The sequence below is a fragment of the Oncorhynchus kisutch genome, linkage group LG15 (assembly GCF_002021735.2).
Source record: "Oncorhynchus kisutch isolate 150728-3 linkage group LG15, Okis_V2, whole genome shotgun sequence".
In the NCBI taxonomy this organism is placed as follows: Eukaryota; Metazoa; Chordata; class Actinopteri; order Salmoniformes; family Salmonidae; genus Oncorhynchus; species Oncorhynchus kisutch.
Genome location: NC_034188.2, coordinates 37,936,019 through 37,953,188, shown reverse-complemented (window position 1 = coordinate 37,953,188; position 17,170 = coordinate 37,936,019).

The window sequence follows — 17,170 nt, the reverse complement described above, 5'->3', positions numbered from 1 at the left end:
CTTGCAACATGCCTAAGGCACGTTCACGCAGATGAGCCTGGACCCTGAGCATCTTTTGTTTGGTGTTTTTCAGAGTAGGTAGAAAGGCCTTTAGTGTCCTAAGTTTTCATAACTGTGACTTTAATTGCCTACCAGTAAGCTGTTCTACAGGTGCATGTTCATTAATTGTTTATGCATGGGAAGCAGTGTTAAATCCCTTTACAATGAAGATCTATGAAGTTACTTGGATTTTTACGATTTATCTTTGAAAACAGGGTCCTGAAAAAAGGACATTTCTTTTTTTGCGTAGTTAATAATATATAGTATATACGTATATATATATATACACACAGAACCAATCAAAAGTTTGGACAAACCTACTCATTCCAGGGTTTATCTTTACTTTTTCTATTTTGTACGTTGTAGAATAATAGTGAAGACATCAACACTATGAAGTAACACATGGAATCATGTAGTATCCAAAAAAGTGTTAAACAATATTTGAGATTCTTCAGAGTAGCCACCAGAAGATAGCCCTATTTTGTAAAAGTCCAAGTCAATATTATGGCAAGTACAGCTCAAATAAGCAAAGAGATATGACAGTCGATCATTACTTTAAGAGTCAGTCAATAGGGACATTTTTTTTTAATTTCTTAAATTGCAGTCGCAAAAACCATCAAGCACTATGATGTAAATGGCGTCTTATGAGGACTGCCATAGGGAAGGAAGAACCAGAGTTACCTCTGCTGCAGAGGATAAATTAATTAGAGTTAACTGCACCTCAGATTACAGCCCAAATAAATGCTTCACAGAGTTCAAGTAACTGACACATCTCAACATCAACTGTTCAGAGGAGACTGTGTGAATCAGGTCTACATAGTCGAATTGCTGCAAAGAAACCATTACTAAAGGACACCAATAAGGAAAAGAGACTTGCTTGGGCCAAGAAACACGAGCAATGAACCTTAGGCCGGTGGAAATCTGTCCTTTGGTTTGATAAGCCCAAATGTGAGATTTTTGGTTTCAATCGCCATGTCTTTGTGAGATGCAGAGGAGGTGAGCTGATGATCTCAGCATGTGTGGTTCCCACCGTGAAGCACGGAGGAGGAGGTGTCATGGTTTGGGGTTGCTTTGCTGGTGACACTGTCAGTGATTTATTTAAAATTCAAGGCACACTTAACCAGCATGGCTACCGCAGCATTCTGCAGCCATACGCCTTCCCATATGGTTTTCGCTTAGTTGGACTATCATTTGTTTTTCAACAGGACATGGACCCAACTCACCTCCAGGCTGTGTAACGGATATTTGACCAAGAAGGAGGTGTGTCCAAACTCTTGACTGGTACTGTGTGTGTGTGTGTGTGTGTGTGTGTGTGTGTGTGTGTGTGTGTGTGTGTGTGTGTGTGTGTGTGTGTATGTATATATATATATATATATATATATATATATATATATTTTTTTTTTTACATATCTTTGTTTTGGGACTAAAGAGTAAAGTAGTTATTTATTTTTTAATAAGATTCTGGAGTTCAATAAGATAAAAGCTTAAACCACTGACTTCTCTGTACACTTTTTAAACTTCTGCATACATACTGTTCAGCTCAAGGACTCCCTGGAGAAGAGGGTGAATTCTCATTAGAGGCAGGTGGTGTGTGTGTGCGTGTGTATGCTGCATGCGTCTGTGTGGGGCAACACCCCTTCCCATGGGTCCTCGTCAAGTCATAATGTGACTCAGCACGAATTCGGCAGATTATGAGAAATGACTTGGCAGAAGGTGATGCTCTCTCCTTCTGAGCTGAACGTAAAGGAAGGGGAAGTAAATGATGGAGGGTGTCACATTGGGAAAAGAGAAGAGCACAAGAGGAGAGGCATAAGGGTGATGTTACAGCCCTCCTAATCCATACAGCCACCCTACCCATCCTTTTCTCTCCATCCCAGAAGGCATGAAAGGCCCTAGTATCTCCTAGTGGTGACCCAGACTAAAGCAGGAAAGGGGGGCTCACTCCTCCCCTGTCCTCCCCCACCTCTCCTAGACTAACCGCATTGATGCTTTGCTTGATTTAATAAATGAGGCTTGAGAAACCTGATCATACAACACACGTGTCTTCACAAAGCAGCCCATCTAACTATTGCCAGATGCGAGTTGATGGTGGATGTCTTTGAAAAAAAGAGGACACACATGTAATTTCTCCCGGGTCTGGGATGACACAGTACTGTCTTCCTTGGGTGCCAACAGCGCTAGGCTAGCTTGTCAACTCCTACTTTGGACCTGCAGAGACACAGAGAGAGAAGAGAGAGAAGAAAGAGAGATACTCCCTTTTTCTGAAGGGAAGACGGACAATCCACTGAGTGGGACTGACTCACAGCTTGGGTCATATTCATTGGGCACAGAAGAAAACAGAGTGAAAGAGGGAGGGAGAGAAAAAGAACATGTCCAATAAGAAACGCTCCTTTTGTTTAACATTGTAATACGTTTTGTTACCCTGTGTCCTAACGAATGTGACCAAAAAGAAAGGTGGACAGACCCTCCATGGTGATTCAAGATTCAAGTCCATCGTACTACTTCCTACAAACTGCAGCATATGCATATTCTAGAAGTTTGAGACTTCTGAGATGTCTTAAAATGAGTATCGGCAATGGATTAATATAGTACAGTCGATAGTTGTGTCCATATTTCTCTATTGTGGCTTATGTTAACATTAAGTGATTTGCTTATTTTTACATTTGATAAAAGTACAGACCCAGAGGTTAAAAAGTATACATCGAACACTGCAGTTGGAACACTGCAGTTGGAAGACTACACTGTGCTATCTAACCTCCAAACAAGCTTCAATGCCATACAACACTCCTTCCGTGGCCTCCAACTGCTCTTAAACGCTAGTAAAACCAAATGCATGCTTTTCAACCGGTCGCTGCCTGCACCCGCATGCCCGACTAGCATCACCACCCTGGATGGTTCCGACCTAGAATATGTGGACGTCTATAAGTACCTAGGTGTCTGGCTAGACTGCAAACTCTCCTTCCAGACTCATATCAAACATCTCCAATCGAAAATCAAATCAAGAGTCGGCTTTCTATTCCGCAACAAAGCCTCCTTCACTCACGCCGCCAAGCTTACCCTAGTAAAACTGACTATCCTACCGATCCTCGACTTCGGCGATGTCATCTACAAAATGGCTTCCAACACTCTACTCAGCAAACTGGATGCAGTCTATCACAGTGCCATCCGTTTCGTCACTAAAGCACCTTATACCACCCACCACTGCGACTTGTATGCTCTAGTCGGCTGGCCCTCGCTACATATTCGTCGCCAGACCCACTGGCTCCAGGTCATCTACAAGTCCATGCTAGGTAAAGCTCCGCCTTATCTCAGCTCACTGGTCACGATGGCAACACCCATCCGTAGCACGCGCTCCAGCAGGTGTATCTCACTGATCATCCCTAAAGCCAACACCTAATTTGGCTGCCTTTCGTTCCAGTACTCTGCTGCCTGTGACTGGAACGAATTGCAAAAATCGCTGAAGTTGGAGACTTTTATCTCCCTCACCAACTTCAAACATCAGCTATCTGAGCAGCTAACCGATCGCTGCAGCTGTACATAGTCTATTGGTAAATAGCCCACCCTTTTTCACCTACCTCATCCCTACCTCATCCCCATACTGGAGTCTGAATACTTCCCAATACTTCCCAAAGGCACTGTAGATTAGGTTAAGGTCTTGGGTCTCCGTCTTATTTTCTACAGCTGGACACTCAGTCCTCATTGAAAGGCCACTACACATAGATTCGCGACTGGTATGTTCGCAAGTTTAGGTTAATGTTTTGAGGAACTAGCTTAAAAAACAACTGGAAAAACTAAAACAATACAAGGACAAAGTGACTGTCATTATGGTAGTCTTTATTGTGATTTGTAAAGTGTGAATAAGAAAAACATCTCAATCCAAACATCAAAACCAAGTGTGTAGCTCACTACATGATGTATAAACTGTCATCAACCAGAGGACGAGAACATATTTTCCAAACCAGACATTTACTGCAGGGCCGTCACCAGTTTCATAACATTTGGCGCTGTCACGCCTTGGTCATAGTATTTTGTGTTTCCAACCACACCCGGACCGAGCGGCGTGGTAACAGGCAGCGACAGCAGGAGCAGCGAAAGGAGGAATGGACATGGGAGGACATTATGGACAGCAGGAGTATGGAGTATACGACGTGGGAGGAAATAGAGACCCAGAGAGAGTGCCGGAGCCCGCCTGGGATTCGCTGGAGCAGTGCGAAGAGGGCTATAGGAGAATGGAGTTGAAGAGAAAGACACAGCGGCGCAGAAAGAAACCCGAAAGTCAGCCCCAGAAATTTATGGGGAGAGGGCTCAGGGAGAGAGTGGCAGAGTCAGGAGTCAGACCTGAGCCAACTGTCCCTGTTAATCGTGAGGAGCAGCGATCAAAGGACTTCTGGACTTGGGAGGAGATATTGGACGGAAAAGAACCCTGGGCACAGCCTGGTGAATATCGACACCCCAAAGAAGAACTGGAGACGGCTAAAGCGGAGAGGCGCTGGTATGAAGAGGCAGCACGGCGACGCGGATGGAAGCCTGAGAGTCGGCCCCAAAAATGTATTGGGGGGGGGCTTACAGGGAGTATGGCTATGCCAGGTAGGAGACCTGCGCAAACTCCCTGTGCTTACCGGGGGGCTAAAGAGACCAGGCAGGCACCGTGTTATGCTAGTGAGCACACGGTGTCTCCAGTGCGGGTGTATAGCCCGGTACGGTACATACCAGCTCTTCGTATTAGCCGGGCTAGAGTGGGCATCGAGCCAAGTAAGGTTGGGCAGGCTCGGTGCTCAAGAGCTCCAGTGCGCCTGCACGGTCCGGTCTATCCAGTGCCACCTCCACACACCAGTCCTCCGGTAGCAGCTCCCCGCACCAGGCTTCCTGTGCGTGTCCTCGGTTCAGTACCACCAGCTCCAGCACCACGCACCAGGCCTTCAGTGCGCCTCGCCTGTTCAGCGCAGCCAGCGCTTTCCTCCTCTCCTGCGCTGCCGGAGCCTCCCGTCTGTTTAGCGCAGCCAGAGCCTTCCTCCTCTACAGCGCTGCTGGAGCCTCCCGCCTGTTTAGCGCAGCCAGAGCCTTCCTCCTCTACAGCGCTGCTGGAGTCTCCCGCCTGTTTAGCGCAGTCAGAGCCTTTCTCCTCTCCTGCGCTGCCGGAGCCTCCCGCCTGTTTAGCGCAGCCAGAGCCTTCCTCCTCTACAGCGCTGCCGGAGCCTCCCGCCTGTTCAGCGCAGCCAGAGCCTGTCTCCTTTCCTGCGCTGCCGGAGCCTCCTGCCTGTTCAGCGCAGCCAGAGCTGTCAGCCTGCATGGAGCAGCCAGAGCTGTCAGCCTGCATGGAGCAGCCAGAGCTGTCAGCCTGCAGGGAGCAGCCAGAGCTGTCAGCATGCATGGAGCAGCCAGAGCTGTCAGCCTGCATGGAGCAGCCAGAGCTGTCAGCCTGCATGGAGCAGCCAGAGCTGTCAGCCTGCATGGAGCAGCCAGAGACGTCAGTCTGCATGGAGCAGCCTGAGCTGTCAGTCTGCATGGAGCAGCCTGAGCTGTCAATCTGCATGGAGCAGCCAGAGCTGCCAATCTGCATGGAGCAGCCAGAGCTGCCAATCTGCATGGAGCATCCAGAGCTGCCAGTCTACATGGAGCAGCCAGAGCTGTCAGTCTGCATGGAGCAGCCAGAGCAGCTAGATCCGCCAGTCAGCCATGATCTTCCAGATCTGCCAGTCAACCAGATTCTTCCAGATCTGCCAGTCAACCAGACTCTTCCAGATCTGCCAGTCAACCAGACTCTTCCAGATCCGTCAGCCAGTCAGGATCTGCCGGAGCCAACTACCTGCCTGAGCTTCATCTCAGTACTGGGCTTCCTCTCAGTACTGGGCTTCCCCTCAGTACTGGGCTTCCCCTCAGTACTGGGCTTCCCCTCAGTCCCGGGCTTCCCCTCAGTCCCGGGCTTCCCCTCAGTCCCGGGCTTCCCCTCAGTCCCGGGCTTCCCCTCAGTCCCGAGCTGACCCTCAGTCCCGAGCTGACCCTCAGTCACGAGCTGCCTCAGTCCCGAGCTGCCCCTCAGTCCCGAGCTACCCCTCAGTCCCGAGCTGCCCCTCAGTCACGAGCTGCCCCTCAGTCCAGTGGGGTTCTGGGTGAGGACTATTAGGCCATGGTCGGCGGCGAGGGTGGATTATCCCAGGACGCGAAGGGGAGGAACTATGACATTAATGGAGTGGGGTCCACGTCCCGAGCCGGAGCCACCATGGACAGACGCTCACCCGGACCCTCCCTATGGTTTTGAGGTGCGTCCGGGAGTCCGCACCTTAGGGGGGGGGTTCTGTCACGGCTTGGTCATAGTATTTTGTGTTTTCGTTATATATTTGGTCAGGCCAGGGTGTGACATGGGTTTATTTTGTTGTGTTTCGTATTGGGGTTTTGTAGGCATTGGGATTGCGGCTGAGTAGGGGTGTAGCATAGGCTTGGCTGCCTGAGGCGGTTCTCAATCAGATTCAGGTGATTCTCGTTGTCTCTGATTGAGAACCATATTTAGGTAGCCGGGGTTTCACTGTGTATTTTGTGGGTGATTGTTCCTGTCTCTGTGTAGTTTCACCAGATAGGCTGTAATAGGTTTTCGCGTTCCGTTTGTTGTTTTGTTTATATATATATAGTTATTTCATGTATCGCTATTCTTCATTAAAAGACATGACTAACCACCACGCTGCATTTTGGTCCGACTCTCCTTCAACAGACGAACGCCGTTACAGGGGCTCAGTCCTGAAGACCAGGGGCTGAGGGGTTAGTGGGTCCCAGATAAGAAGGGCCATATCTAAAATAATTTCCTGTAATTCAATGTCATTTTACATGACTGGAGACATTACAATAATATTTGTTTATACCACACAAATGATCCAAATGAGAAGCTACTCTTACATTCAAATACTGAGATCAATAGAACAACCCATGTCTTAAATGCAACCAATAGAATAGGCCAATGAAAAGAGTGGGTACACAGATCTTAGGCCTACAACATGAGGAGGAAGTTATAGTGAACCAACTTTCCAGTGGAACTCACCTATTCAAACAGATTTTGCCCGTAATTGTATTTTGAAATATTGCGAAATACCTTCTAGCTGTTAACTGCTGTTAATTGACAGCCACAACTCAACAATCAGTTGTTTTATATTTGCCACACATTGCCCAATTGCGGGATTCCCGACTGTAGACTTGGCCTACGCGCTCATAATGTGACAAAACAAAATCAACAGCATTTTTTTTAAAATACGCCATTACACCTCTGTGGATATATTATGCATGTGTAGTATTTTAAATGATTTAATTTATCTTTACAGGAGTAATTTGTGCTGGTGCACAATATCTAAGGAAGTCTCGAGCTTTTGCTCGCCTGAGGTACAGTATCTCATGATAAGCTGTAGACCACACCATCTACCTAGAGAGTTTTCATAGCTGTTTACATACCACCACAGTCAGAGGCTGATGTTAAGACAGCATTGAATGAGCTGTATTCCGCCATAAGCAAACAAGAAAACGTTCACCCAGAGGCGTGGTGCTCCTAGTAGCCGGGGGCTACCCAATTTCTATCAGCATGTTGAATGTGCAACCAGAGGAGAAACAAAACTCTGGAACACCTTTACTCCACACACAGAGACGCAAACAAACCTCTCCCTCGCCCTCCATTTGGCAAATCTGACCATAATTCTATCCTCCTAATTCCTGTTTACGAGCAAAAATTTAAGCAGGAAGCACCAATGACTAGATCAATAGAAAAGTGGTCAGATGAAGCAGATGCTGAGCTACAGGACTGTTTTGCAAGCACAGACTTTAATATTCTCTGCGATTCCCACGATGGCATTGAGGAGTTCAACTCATGAGTCATTGGCTTCATAAACAAGTTAATTTTTATTTAATGTTTTTTGTTTCACCTTTATTTAACCAGGTAGGCCAGATGAAAACATGTTCTCATTTACAACTGCGACCTGTCCAAGATAAAGCAAAGCAGTGCGACAAAAACAACAGCACAGACTTACACATGGGATAGACAAACGTACAGTCATAACACAATAAAAAAAAATATACACAGTGTGTGCACATGTGGTAAGATAAGGGAGGAAAGACAATAAATAGGCCATAGTGGCTAAATACTTTTAGCACTGGAGGGATAGATATGCAGATGATGTGCAAGTAGAGAAACGGGTGCAAAAGAGCAAAAAAAAGAACAATATGGGGATAAGGTAGTTGGGTGGGCTATTTACAGATGGGCTGTGTTCAGGTGCAGTGAGTGGTAAGCTGCTCTGACAGCTGATGTTTATAGTTAGTGAGGGAGATATAAGTCTCCAGCTTCAGGGATTTTGCAATTAGTTCCAGTCATTGGCAGCAGAGAACTGGAAGGAAAGGCGGCCAAAGTAGGTGTTGGCTTTAGGGATGATCAGTGAAATATACCTGCTGGAGTGCATGCCACGGGTGGATGTTGCTATGGTGACTAGTGAGCTGAGATAAGGTGGGCTTTACCTAGAAAAGACATAGATGACCTTGAGCCAGTGGGTTTGGCGACGGATATGTAGCGAGGGCTAGCCAATGAGAGCATACAGGTCACAGTGGTGGGTAGTATATGGGGCTTTAGTGACAAAACAGATGGCACTGTGATAGACTACATCCAATTTGCTGAGTAGAGTGGAGGCTATTTTGTAAATGACATCGCCAAAGTCAAGGATCGGTAGGATAGTCAGTTTTATGAGGGTATGTTTGGCCGCATGAGTGAAGGATGCTTTGTTGCAAGATAGAAGCCGATTCTAGATTTAATTTGGGTTAGAAGATGCTTAATGTGAGTCTGGAAGGAGAGTTTACAGTCTAACCAGACGCCAAAGTATTTGTTGTTGTCCACATATTCTAAGTCAGAACCATCCAGACTGGTGATGCTAGTCGGGCGGGCAGGTGCGGGCAGTGATAGGTTGAAGAGCATGCATTTAGTTTTACTTGCATTTAAAGGCAGTTGGAGGCCACGGAAGGAGTGTTGTATGGCATTGTAGCTCAGAATGGTGTATACAGACTGGTGTCGTCTGCGTAGAGGTGGATCAGAGAATCACCAGCAGCAAGAGTGTCATCATTGATATATACAGAGAAAAGAGTCGGCCCGAGAATTGAACCCTGTGACACCCCAATAGACACTGCCAGTCTGTCTGTCTGGACAATAGGCCATCCGATTTGACACACTGAACTCAATCTGAGAAGTAGTTGGTTAACCAGGCAAGGCAGTAATTTGAGAAACCAAGGCTATTGAGTCTGCCGATAAGAACGCGGTGATTGATATAGTCGAAAGCTTTGGCCAGGTCGATGAAGACGGCTGCACAGTACTGTCTTTTATTGATGGCGGTTATGATATCATTTAGGACATTGAGCATGGCTGAGGTTCACCCGTGACCAGCTCGGAAATCAGATTGCATAGCGGAGAAGGTACAATGGGATTTGAAATGGTCAGTGATTTGTTTGTTAACTTGGCTTTCGAAGACTTTAGAAAGGCAGGGCAGGATGGATATAGGTCTGTAAAAGTTTGGGTCAAAAGTGTCTCTCCCTTTGAAGAGGGGGATCATCGCGGCAGCTTTCCAATCTTTAGGGATCTCAGATTATACAAAAGAGAGGTTGAGCAGGCTAGTAATAGGGGTTGCAACAATTGGAGTGGACCATTTTAGAAAGAGAGGGTCCAGATTGTCTAGCCCAGCTGATTTGTAGGGGTCCAGATTTTGCAGCTCTATCAAAACATCAGCTATCTGGATTTGGGTGAAGGAGAAGCAGGGGGGGGGGTTCTCGATTATCGTAGATTTGTCGGTGGTGACAGTGTTTCCTGGCCTCAGTGCAGTGGGCAGCTGGGAGGAGGTACTCCAATTTTGGAAATAGTGCTACAGGATGCAAATTTCTGTTTGAAAAAGCTAGCCTTTGCTTTCCTAACCGACTGTGTATATTGGTTCCTGACTTCCCTGAAAATATGCATAACGCAGGGGCTATTCAATGCTAATGCAGTACGCCACAGGATGTTTTGTGCTGGTCTAGGGCAGTCAAGTCAGGATTGAACAAAGGGCTATATCTGTTCTTAGTTTTAAAAAAATTAAATGGGGCATACTTCTTGAAGATGGTAAGGAAAGCACCCTTAAAAACAACCAGGCATCCTCTACTGACGGGATGAGGTCAATATCCTTCTAGGATACCCAGGCCAGGTCGTTTAGAAAGGCCTGCTCGTTGAAGTATTTTAGGGAGCGTTTGACAGTGATAAGGGGTGGTCGTTTGACCGCGGACCCATTACAGACGCAGGCAGTGAGGCAGTGATCGCTGAGATCCTGGTTGAAGACAGCAGAGGTGTATTTGGATGGCAAGTTGGTCAGGATGATATCTATGAGGGTGCCCATGTTTACAAATTTAGGGTTGTACCTGATAGGTTCCTTGATCATTTGTGTGAGATTGAGGGCCCCTAGCTTAGATTGTAGGACGGGTGTTAAGAATATCCCAGTTTAGGTCACCTGAACTCTGAAGAGTGATGGGGGGGTAATCAATTCACATATGTTGTCCAGGGCACATCTGGGGGCTGAGGGGGGACTATAACAAGCGACAACAGTGAGGGACTTATTTCTGGGAAGGTGGATTTTTAAAAGTAGAAGCTCAAACTGTTTGGGCACAGACCTGGATAGTAAGACAGAACTCTGCAGGCTATGTCTGCAGTAGATTGCAACTCTGCCCCCTTTGGCAGTTCTATCTTGATGGAAAATGTTGTAGTTGGGGATGGAGATTTCAGAATTTTTGGTGGCCTTCCTAAGCCAGGATTCAGACAAGGCTAGGACTTCAGGGTTGGCGGAGTGTGCTAAAGCAGTGAATAAAACAAACTTAGGGAGGAGGCTTCGGATGTTAACATGCATGAAACCAAGGCTTTTACGGTTACAGAAGTCAACAAATGAGAGCGTCTAGGGAATAGGTGTAGAACTGGGGGCTACAGGGCCTGGGTTAACCTCTACATCACCAGAGGAACAGAGGAGGAGTAGGAAAAGGGTACTGCTAAAGACTATAAGAACTGGTCGTCTAGTGCGTTGGGAACAGAGAATAAAGGGAGCAGATTTCAGGGCGTGGAAGAAAAGATTCAGGGCATAATGTACAGACAATGTTATGGTAGGATGTGAGTACAGTGTAGGTAAACCTTGTCATTCAGTGACGATGAGAGAGGTTGCTTCTCTGGAGGCACCAGTGAAGCCAGGAGAGGTCTCCGCATGCGTGGGGGATGGGAAAAAAGAGCTATCTAAGGCATGTTGAGCAGGACCGGGGACTCTACAGTGAAATAAAACAATAATAACTAAATGAAACAACAATAGACAAGGCATATTTACATTAGAGATAGGCATAAAGCAATCACGGATGTTGGTCGGGAGAGCTGAGACAACAACGGGTATATGGCGATGAATGGGCAGAGACGCTCAGGTACACACAAGACCTGAGTTTGAGGCTGGCGCCAACAGATAAACAAAATCAGGTACAGTGTTAAAACTTCTTATGGGCAGGGGGGACGGTAGCATCCCAAACAAGATAATTATAAATATTTAACTTTCATAAAATCAGAAGTGTAATACATCAAAATAAAGCTTAACTTCTTGTTAATCCAGCCGCAACGTCAGATTTCAAAAAAGGCTTTACGGCGAAAGCAGGCCATGCGATTATCTGAGGACAGCACCCCACATACAAACACATGAAAATCAGACACAAAATTCAGAACTAAAAATATAATTAATGCCTTACCTTTGAAGATCTTCTTCTGTTGGCACTCCATAATGTCCCATAAACATCACAAATGGTCCTTTTGTTCAATAATGTCCTTCTTTATATCCCCAAAATGTCAATTTATTTGGCACATTTGATTCAGAAAATACACCGGTTCCAACTCGCCCAACATGACTACGAAGTATCTGATAAGTTACCTGTAAACTTGGTCCAAACATTTCAAACAACATTCCTAATCCAAATTTAGGCATCCTAAATCGTAAATAATCGATAAAATATAAGACGGGTAAACTGTGTTCAATACAGGACGAAAACAAAGTGAAGCACGTTCCAGGTTGTGCGCACCAAAAGATTAGAGTGCACCTGGAGTGACACATGGAAAGAACAGGGCTACTTCTTCATTTCTCAAAAGAAAAACATCAACCGATTTCTAAAGACTGTTGACATCTAGTGGAAGCCATAAGAACTGCAAGCATATTTCTATTAAAAAGGGCCTACCATAGAAATAGAATGGAATACACATTGAGCTCAGAAATTGTGCTCTGGGTTTCACCTGCCAAAATAAGTTCTGTTATACTTCAAACAGTTTTAGAAACTTCCGAGTGTTTTCTATCCAAATATATAAAAAAATATGCATATCCTAGCTTTTGGGCCTGAGTGGCAAGAATAGTGCAAGCTAACAGGTGGGCCACAGACAGACAAATAACAGAGCAGTACAACAGTGTGGTGCAGAATGATATCTTGGAACTCACAACTTGTCGATCCCTGTCACGGATGGGCTATAGCAGCAGACCGCCACACCCGGTTCCACTCCTATAAGCTAAAAACATGAAGAAGCGGCTCCAGTGAGCATACGATCGCCAACACCGTACAATTGAGGAGTCGAAAAACATTGCATGATCCGATGAATCCCGGTTCCTGTTGTGTCATGCTGATGGCAGAGTCAGGATTTGGCGTAAGCAGCATGAGTCCATGGACCCATCCTGCCTGGTGTCAACAGTACAGGCTGGTGGTGGGGGTGTACCGCTCTCTAATACACAGCATTGATGCCATCACATTATGGAGCAACATCCTGGTGGAACTTTTCCGACTTGTAGACTCCATGCCTGAACAATTCTAGCTGTTCTGGAGGCAAAGGGGGGTCCAAACAGGAACTAGATGGGTGAAACTAATAAACTGGCCAGTGAGTATATAAACTGAGCAAAAAAATAAATGTCCCTTTTTCAGGACCCTGTCTTTCAAAGATCATTTGTAAAAATCCAAATACCTTCACAGATCTTCATTGTAAAGCGTTTTAACACTGTTTCCCATGCTTGTTCAATGAACCATGAACAATTAATTAACATGCACCTGTGGAATGGCCGTTAAGCTACTAACAGCTTACAGACATTAGGCAATTAAGGTGATAGTTATGAAAACTTAGGACACTAAAGAGGCCTTTCTACCTACTCTGAAAAACACTTAAAGAAAGATGCCTAGGGTCCCTGCTCATCTGAACGTGAACGTGCCACCTCTAGTGACTCCCAAACCCGCATGCGGGAGCGTAATCATCGCCTGAAACGAATTAGCAAAACGCAACGGACATAAATATCCCTATAAAATATTCCTATTCATGAAAATCACAAATGAAATATAGCGAGACACAGCTTAGCCTTTTGTTAATCACCCTGTCATCTCATATTTTCAAAATATGCTTTACAGCCAATGCTAGACAAGCATTTGTGTAAGTTTATCATAGCCTAGCATAGCATTATGCCTTGCTAGCAGCAGGCAACCTTGTCACGGAAATCAGAAAAGCAATCAAATTAAATTGTTTACCTTTGATGAACTTCGGATGTTTTCACTCACGAGACTCCCAGGTAGATAGCCAAAGTTCATTTTTTCCCAAAATATTATTTTTGTAGGCGAAACATCTCTGTTTGTTCTTCACGTTTGGCTGAGAAATCGCGGTAACCACAACGCTGAAAAATATTCAAAATTAGCTCCATAATATCGACAGAAACATGGCAGACGTTGTTTAGAATCCATCCTCAGGGTGTTTTTATTTTATTTTTATATCCGTCGGGACAATTTGTTTTTCTCTAGGACCGATTGGAGTAATGGCAACCTCTGTATTTTATGCGAAAATCTCTCTCGGAGCCACCATGTGACCACTTACGCAATGTGGCCGCCTACGGCTATTCTTCAACAGAAATGCGTAAAACTACGTCACAATGCTGTAGACCCCTTGGGTCTGTAGACCCCTAAGCACGTTGATGGTACATTCACAGCCAAATAGGGAGTCATTGGAGCGCAGCACTTTAAAAACCTGGGAAACTTCTGGATTGGATTTTTCTCAGGCTTTCGCCTGCAACATAGGTTTTGTTATACTCACAGACAATATCTTTACAGTTTTGGAAACGTTAGAGTGTTTTCTATCGAAAGCTGTCAATTATATGCATATTCTAGCATCTTTTCCTTACAAAATAACACGTTTAAAACTATAATGTTTTTATTCCAAAAATGAAAATACTGCCTTCTAGCACCAAGAGGTTTTAAACATTCTCCAAGGAGGTATGAGGACTGCAGATGTGACCAGGGCAAAAAACTGCAATGTCCGAACTGTGAGACGCCTAAGACAGCACTACAGGGAGACAGGACGGACAGCTGATGATCCTCGCAGTGGCAGACCGCGTGTAACATCACCTGCACAGGATCGGTACATCTGAACATCACACCTGCAGGACAGGTACAGGATGGCAACAACAACTGCCCGAGTTACACCAGGAACGAACAATCCCTCCATCAGTGCTCAGACTGTCCGCAATAGGCTGAGAGAGGCTGGACCGAGGGCTTGTAGGCCTGGTGTAAGGCAGGTCCTCACCAGACATCATCAGCAATAATGTTGCCTATGGGCACAAACTCAACGTCACTGGACCAGACAGGTTTGGTAAAAAGTGCTCTTCACTGACAAGTCGCGGTTTTGTCTCACCAGGGGTGATGATCGGATTCGTGCTTATCGTCGATGGAATGAGCATTACACCGAGGCCTGTACTCTGGAGCGGGATTTATTTGGAGGAGGAGTGTCCGTCATGGTCTGGGGTGGTGTGTTACAGCATCATCGGACTGAGCTTGTTGTCATTGCAGGCAATCTCAACGCTGTGCGTTGCAGGGAAGACATCCTCCTCCCTCATGTGGTACCCTTCCTGCAGGCTCATCCTGACATGACAATGCCACCAGCCATACTGCTCGTTCTGTGCATGATTTGCTGCAAGACAGGAATGTCAGTGTTTTGCCATGGCCAGCGAAGAACCCACATCTCAATCCCTTTGAGCACGTCTGGGACCTGTTGGATCGGAGGGTGATGGCTAGGGCCATTCCCCACAGAGATGTCCAGGAACATGCAGGTGCCTTGGTGGAAGAGAGTGGTAACATCTCACAGCAAGAACTGGTATATCTGGTGCATTCCATGAGGAAGAGATGCACTGCAGTACCTAATACAGCTGGTGGCCACACTAGAAACTGACTGTTTCTTTTGATTTCTGACTCACCCTTTGTTCAGGGACACATTATTCCATTTCTGTTAGTCACATGTCTGTGGAACTTGTTCAGTTTATGTTTCAGTTTTTGAGTCTTATGTTCATACAAATATTTACACATGTTAAGTTTGCTGAAAATAAACACAGTGAGAGGATATATATATATATATATTCTAATTACAGCCTGTGGATCCAGAAAGATTCTCTTTGAAGAAGTTTCCTCTCAATGTCCCGTCCCCTGCGTGACATCTTGACCATTTCTATTCCAATGTATCTCAGAGAATTAATAGTATTGTACAAAATGTGCAGTCACCGGATTTTTGGTCTCACCTGTCTGTATCTTACTGCGGTGCTCACTGGTCCGTGTATTAAGGCTTCTATGGGTTTTCCCTATGTGAGACAGACCACATTTCAACATGTAAATAACATTGGTGGACATGCAGGTGATCAGGCCCTTAATTCTTTGTCCTGTGTGTGGGTGGGTAAATGAGTTACATTTGTGCATAAAGCTGCATTGAGCACATTGGCCACATTTATAATTACCATCTGTAACCTTGTCCAAAAAAAGTTTCCCTTTTCTAATAATCAGAATTAACCACAATATCTCTCACGTTTGGAGATCTTTTAAAAACCATTCATGGGGAATATTTAAAAATGGGTTTCACATCGCAGCGCTAGCTGTGCCACCAGAGACTCTGGGTTTGCGCCCAGGCTCTGTCGCAGCTGGTTGCGACCGGGAGGTCCGTGGGGCGACTCACAATTGGCCTAGCGTCGTCCGGGTTAGGGAGGGTTTGGCCGGTAGGGATATCCTTGTCTCATCGCGCACCAGCGACTCCTGCGGCAGGCCGGGGGCAGTGCATTGGTGCGGCTGGCTTCCGGGTTGAATGCGCGCTGTGTTAAGAAGCAGTGTGCCTTGGTTGGGTTGTGTTTCGGAGGACGCATGGCTTTCGACCTTCGTCTCTCCCGAGCCCGTACGGGAGTTGTAGCGATGAGACAAGATAGTAAGTACTAACAATTGGATACCACGAAAATAGTGAGTATTGTAGAAGGCATTTAAGGACATTGTAAGGAAGCACTGGTACATTGCTGATACTGACCCACAATTGAAACCCATTTATTTATTTTTATTTCTCCCCAAAAGCATGATGGGACATGTTCTGCTTTTTCTTTTACTTTTGGTTTTCGCCTTTCCAACTTGGTTAGTCCTTCAAAACGATCATCGGCATGTTTACCCAATTGTCTTTGTACCCCCTTTCCTTAAATCTTGTGTGAGGTCCGTGGTCTGTTTCAGATAAGCAGCATCAGAGCTGCATATTCTTCTGATACCTCTGAATTGACTTATAGGGAGTCTTTTAATAAGTGAATGTCTAAATGAATTCAACAATTTGTATGTATAACAATGCTCTAAATAATCTAAACATCAACAAATAAGGTCTTGCACATGAGTTCTTGTGACCACCATTGTATAATGTGCAATCTTTTGCTGTCAATCATCATCGAGTCTGCTTTAATCACTAGAACAACATGGGGCACCCACACTTGTGGAACTGTCCTTGAATAGATGGCACCATGTAATCCGTGGACAAATACAATGAAAGCTAGGCTTAATCTATGGGATCAGAGAGCAGGATAGTCCTCACTATTAATGAACCATTTAAACAACATGCCTTAATCTGCATCAAATAGTATCAACATGTTTGTGTATGGAAGGATTTAGTTTAAAATAGAAGTGCATGGAATACATTTTTTGCCTAGTGTGCATCACATTGCAGTGTCTAAAACAACCACACATTGTATATAACCACAGCTAATAAATCATGTGTCTTTTCATAAACACCATATCATGGATTTTGATCTCCTTATAAACATAGTCTTACACCAACCAC